Genomic DNA, 6,582 nt, shown 5'->3' with positions numbered 1-6,582 from the left:
ATAATAATAAAGCTCCATTAACCTTGGGATATCGAAATTTCTATGTTTAGACTCAACTTTCAATTATAAAAGGTAGCTGTTTTTTTTTAATATCCAATTAGATCCAGTAAATAGACACGCACATAAAAATGAAATCACCCAAAATTTTAATGAAATCATAAGTTTAACACGACTTCAAGACCATTTTATTCTTCGTATTTGAACGAAATAACATATTTAACAGGCTCATGTAAAACTGGGCAGCAGACGCTCGTTTGAAAGACCTAGATACGTCATGTAGCAGACACATATTGGTATCTACACTTTTTCTACAACGACATAAACTAGAAAACCTATTACATGACGTACTATCCTTTAAGGCAAGAGAAACGACAAGATGGCGGCCAAAATGGCGAACATAATAAACCTTTTTTGTATTTTCTTGCAAGAGATAGGTACTACAGGTTCAACCGCTTGGATAACACTTACAGAAAAAGCCAAATAGCATTAATTTACTTATTTCACAACTACTGAGTACATAATAAGAAGGAATTAAGCAAGAAATGCCACGTTTATGAGGTAACTGAGCTCGAGTAATAAAACAAAATGCTTCTTTTACGTTTCTCCTGTACTTTTATCACTATATTTAAATTAGCAAAATGATTTTAATAAAAATAGTACGTCCTTTTCCGCGCATGTCTGTTGTGTTGTTAGTTTTTTTGGCGGGAATTTTAAGCAATAAAGTTCTGGAATTAATTTTCGTACGCTTCTCTGCCTTTATATATCATCGTTTACGATCAAATTTCACCAGTTTTTTTGAGGGAATAAGTAATTTAACTTTGAGATTTATAACTTAAATACTCTTTGGAGATGTCGGGGACATTTCTGTTCCCAAATACATGTGGGTTTGCTCGAGCAATCGCTATGGAGGTTGAGAAACACACCACTGTTTTGAGAGAAAAGATGGAAAGCAGTACAAAATACCTGGCAAGGTTGAAAATCCAGCCCTCAAGTTAAGCTCCTGCAAAAAGACATAATCAGTGCTGCAAAGGCGATTTATAAGAAGGTTCATACTGTATTTGAAAAAAGATTCAGCACTTCATTTGCAAATGCTCTGTCTAAAGTGCCAGAACTAGATATACAGAACAAATCCCCAAATGAAAAACGCCAGGAAAGGAGAAAGCACTACAGAAAAACCAAGGAGAATGTTGAGAAGCAAATGGAGGAAACTGCTTTTTTAAGGTATTGTACTATTTATTAACATCTTATCATAGCTTTTTTTAATTTGTAAAAATCATATATATATTTTATTTGTAAAAATGAAAGAAAATTGCATAACACTGCCAGGTAATTGATGGATGAAAATTCATTTTGATTACAGGATAACTTTTTGAAAGTTAGGTTAATTCATTTAAATAATGTATCACAACCATTTGTCATTTAAATAAAAATAAATGAATGAATGAATGAATGAATGAATGAATGGATGGATGGATGGATGGATGGATGGATGGATGGATGATGGATGGATGAATGACCCTGACCAGAATTCCCTGAATTTTCCCTAACCATGGGAACCTTGCTGATATACACATTAATAATTACAAATTATTCATGATTCCACTTATCTCTAGCTCAAAATTGTATGTCTGAATCATGTTTTAGGTGTTATGGTAGTGGACAGTCCCTCAGTGCTTGGCAACGTGGTCGGCTTGCTCAGTCATTTGAGACAAAGAAAGCTGCAAAAGAAAGGAGAGAAGCCATAAGCACCAATAAACAGCCAGCATGTAAATTGAGAAAAAAAGATCGTGTTGGAAATATCCAAAGCATGAACTTTGACAAAGAAGCAATTAAGAGAGAGGTGGAGAGGTATGAAGATCAACATGTGGTTAGCTGGAGGGAGCTGGCCATACGGTACAATGTTCGTAATAAAAATGGAGAGTTTGCAGGGAATGGAGGGCAAATAGTGAAAGAATACCTCATCTCACAAGATGTAAACATTGATCAAATCAGAACCAAATGTAGTAATGTAAACGACACAGACATACAAGTAAGACGTAAGAAGAGGAAAGGTCAAGGAGGAGAAATTTCTGTTCCGTGTGAAGTAGGCACGAAAACACTACAGAGACAACTACAACAAAAGCTTGAGTCCAAGGAGTACACAATTGGAGAAATGATTGTACCCAGAAAGGTAACCTTTGTTTTCTATTAGATCTTATTCAAATATTATAAATATTGTCTGAAAACTGCATATTTTTGTATCAGTACTGCAATTAAAAATGTACAGATCATGCGGCACTGATACTAATAAAGCAAATATGTCTGCATTTTCCTACATTTTACACTGTATATATGCAAGTCAGTAGTACTGGGACATATGGCTGTTTATGTAGGTTGTTGACAAGACATGGGTTATATATTAACTTGTGGAAATTACTAGGTCTAAATAATTCATGTGCAAATTTCTTTCTTACACAGCATGAAAAGCTTGTTCTGACAAAAGATCTGACAATCAAGAAAGAAGAATTTGTTACACAAGGAAGAAAAATAACACTTGCTGAAATCAGAAGAAAATTGCTTACTAACCAAAGCAAGTACCTGAGAGCAGTAAGTGATGCTGAGTACAGTGACATGAGTGAGGAAGAGCTGAGAGAAAGACTAGCTGAATTGAATGAGAATGCAAAAGAAACAATAGCAAAAATGAGGGAACAACTTAAAGCAATGGAAAGAACAAGACATCTGTTAGTGTGGCTGGACAATTCAACAGTAGCCAATTCAGGGTTCCTAGTTTGCCTAGTCACCTGTCTCTATGACCCAGCAATATTTTTAACCAATGAAGAGTATGATATGAAGTATGGACATAAAGTAAATGTGCAACAAATAATAGAGGAACCGGAATTCCATATCATTGCCAAGTGTGGTTCATCTGATAATGAGCTACTTCTTCACAGTGAAACAAGGCTCTCATGTGTACAGAAACTGAAGGTTGACCTTGCACTCAATGGCATCAATTACAAAGATAAGCTAAGATTCTGTCATGGTGATATACCACTGCGAGCTTTTGAATAAGGACGGCAAAAGGGAGGGAACTATTTCTGTTCGACATGTGGAGTCCATGCTGATATGATATACGATCTGGATCATGCCATGAACTGCCCACACATAGCCCTTCAGGACAGACAAGATGCCATCCTCTCTGGAGCTGTTTTAAGGCAGAATACCTTATTGAGAAAAACGAAGCCATTGGATGGGTTATCCAAACAAGAACTTGAGCAAGAACTAGGATCAAGAGGAATATATGAAGGAGAATCAAAAAAAGAGCTGCAAGACCTCCTTACCAATGAGATGCAAGGAAAGCGCAGGGTTCCAGCTCTTCTTGTGAATACACCTCAAGCAACACTTACATCATTAAACTTTGAAGCCTATGAAATCCTGCCTTGTGAACCTTTACACGACATTGGCCACCACATTGAAAACTTTTTTACAGAATTCCCAAAACATGTTCCAAATAATGAAGCAACTGTAATTGAAGAGGCAGTAAAGCTTTGCTTAGGTGGGAAAGAGAGCAAAAGATGTGTAGATTTCCGTGAGGGATTCATAAAAACAGCAGGCCTTGCTCACCAATCAGGTGACATATCACGAGAGACACTTTCAGCTATCGACACTTTAGTTGAAATGCAACGTATACTATATTTAGGTGAAAATAGCAGGTCACCATCTCTGATCCTTCGTTACCATAATCAAGCATGGCTCCACGGTATGCTCTTAAGGAATCAAATTGTGAACAATCCCAAAAAACTGACACTCAGAAAGATGTTTGGTGTCTACTTTTACAACCTCACTTGCCATGCTGGTCCCATGTTACTTCTTGTGTCAGGTCAAGCAGCAAGTGCCGAAAGGCAAGAGCGAGTTTTCAATTCCATCAAACGAATCACTAAACAAACAAGTAACTATCATGCTGGCCAGATTATACCAAATATACTCATTCAAATGCAAGCTGAAAAAGAAATGGGACTCAAGGAGGATGATACAAGTCGACAGCAGGTAAGATTAAGTAACCTTGCTAAATGCCTGCCCACACCAGTCAACACATTCATACCACACTCAGTCATCAGGAAACACAGCAGAGAGTGGCAGGCCCACTTACAACAAATAAGTGATTACTTAGTAGAAGGTGAAGGCATTTGGTGGAGAGACAAAGATGATGGGGTAGAATTTTATGATATCACAAGAACACACACTCCCCCAAAGGAAGCAATGGGTCCAACCCTACACCATTTTCGCTCAAGCAGTTTGAAAGAGGAATCGGTTTACCTCAAGCAGTGTTGGAACAAGTGCATAGATGAGAATATAGTTATTCCAATTCACGTCTTAAGAATTGACCAGGGTGATGGCACAACACAACGAATATACACTGAGTATCTTGGAGATGAGCTCCCAACTGTACCAGATGAATTGAGTAATGCCATTGGATCCAGAGATGAGAGTCAACAGTGTGAACAACCTGAACCTGAACCAAATGTCCAAGTACCAATTCAAGATGAAAGTCACTTGGAAATCATCGAAACATCAATTGATATTCCACAACAGAATCAGTTAGATGAAGATCAAGAGCAAATCATAGACATTTGTCTTGCATCAGATGAAATAGTTAATGTTTCTGACACTATTTTAACAGCTAGAGCACCCAATCAAGGAAACACAAGCACTCTGCCTGAACATGATCTTTCTCCAAGTACATACAAGCCTACTTCCTCATCTCAAACAGAAGAAACCAATGCTAATAACAAAAAAGGTGACAAAGAAACAAACACCCAGCTTGAATACACTATGCGCACTCACCTGGGAAATGCACTTGAGATTGTAATTGGGCCTACAGAGCAAGTTAAGAGTTTTGACCAGAAACATCATCAGCTAAAAAGAATGAAAAAACAGAATGTCAGGAATAAAGAGCTAGAGGAAAGCTACAAGGACAACTTAGCTGCTCTACAAGTTCAAGTACTCAGACAGAAAAAACAAATTTAGAACAGTTTAGTTAAGTGGGAAAAAGAATATGTGATAAACAATAATCTGAGAGCACCATCTCTAGATGAAATGAAGGCCAACAAGACAGCTTCATCCTTATTGAAGAAACTGAAATATGCTGATGCTTTACTTAAAGAATGGAACATTGATTTTGGACATTCATAAATATCTTTTGCCTATAAATTTATTATTTCTTGTAAATACTCTATTACAAGACATTTCTGCTGTACAAAATATTATAAACAGAAGTTATCCTACTTTTGCTTATTTGTTTTTGTTAATAATTACAATCAATAGTGTGCTACCACTTGCATCTTGTATATATAATTATATGTATGTATATCTCATATATTATTCTATAAATATTTTTAATACTTTAAACTTTTATTCAGACCGTAATTAAAAATAATAATTTATGCGAAAACCAACATGGGTGTCTTGCTATAGTTGCATAGTTGCAAATTCAAAAAACCTAAATGATCAAGTTTGTAAAGCGCTTGCCTTAGAAAAACACTGGCTTTAATCGAGATTATATTTTCCACCAAAAAAATTAAAGTTTAATTAAGATTACAACCGGTCAGTACGGATCTTTCGTGCTAAATATTTTAAAAGACCGTACAGTTTGAATTTAAAGTTTAATAAGTTTCGTAAAATAAACTTACCTGATATGATTTATCCAGAAGATAGGATCCAACAGCAACAATCCAGTAATGAAAATCAATTCGGTTATGAAGAAATAGCGAAGATTTCATTAAGCTCTTAGAAGAAATTTAAAACGAAAGAACGCTAAGCCGTAAATCAAAGTACGCCATTTTGATCATATCATCCATCGCTTTCGTTGCTATCGTCATAACAACTTAGTGCCCAGACCGTAACTTGAGCAAACAACGCGGGGGGCCAAAATTCAGTCAATCGCCAGACCTTAATGGCGCTGAGTTGTGCAACCCCGAGTCGCCAGGGCTCGGGCTTTCAGAATTTACACCTTTCGACCGGAATGCCGGAGTTCACCCGTGCACTACTTTTTCCCGACAAGACTTTGGACCCCCATTTCTCGCCTTCCAAATGCCTTGGGGACGTCCGTGTGGTGCAGCCTGGAGTCGCATTCACTCGAACTTTCAGAATTTACACTTTTCGACCAGAAAGGCCGAGTTCACCCGTGCACGACGTTTTCCCGCCAAAACTTTGGACCCCCATTTCTCACCTTCCTAATGCCCTGGGGACGTCGCGGTTGTGCAGCATCGAGTCGCCTGGACTCGGGATTTCAGAATTTATACTTTTCGAATGGAAAGGCGGAGTTCACCCGTGCCCTACTTTTTCCCCACCAGACTTTGGACCCCTATTTCTCACGTTGCAAATGCCCTGGGGACGTCGGGGTGGTGCAGCCCCGAGTCGCCTGGACTCAGTCTTTCAGAACTTACGCCTTTCCACCGGAAAGGCGGATTTCACCCGTGCAAGAGTTTTTCCCGCCAAGACTTTGTACCCACACTTCTCACTTTCCAATGCCGTGGGGACGTCGGGGTGGTGCAGACCCGAGTCGCTAGGACTCGGGCTTTCAGAATTTACACCTTTCGAATGGAA

At 38.1% G+C, this 6,582-nt stretch overlaps 1 pseudogene; it reads left to right on the top strand.

Annotated features, from left to right (window-relative positions):
* Window positions 1-339: 339 nt before the first annotated feature.
* LOC148904245 (uncharacterized) lies at window positions 340-5,004 on the top strand (annotated as a pseudogene).
* The last annotated feature ends 1,578 nt before the right edge of the window (window positions 5,005-6,582 follow it).

The sequence above is a fragment of the Actinia tenebrosa genome, unplaced genomic scaffold (assembly GCF_029948245.1).
Source record: "Actinia tenebrosa isolate PJP-AT-01 unplaced genomic scaffold, QUT_ActTen_1.0 utg545__unscaffolded, whole genome shotgun sequence".
NCBI classification, from domain to species: Eukaryota; Metazoa; Cnidaria; class Anthozoa; order Actiniaria; family Actiniidae; genus Actinia; species Actinia tenebrosa.
The sequence above is the reverse complement of the archived record's forward strand: the minus strand, read 5'-3'. Positions and strand labels throughout refer to the sequence as shown.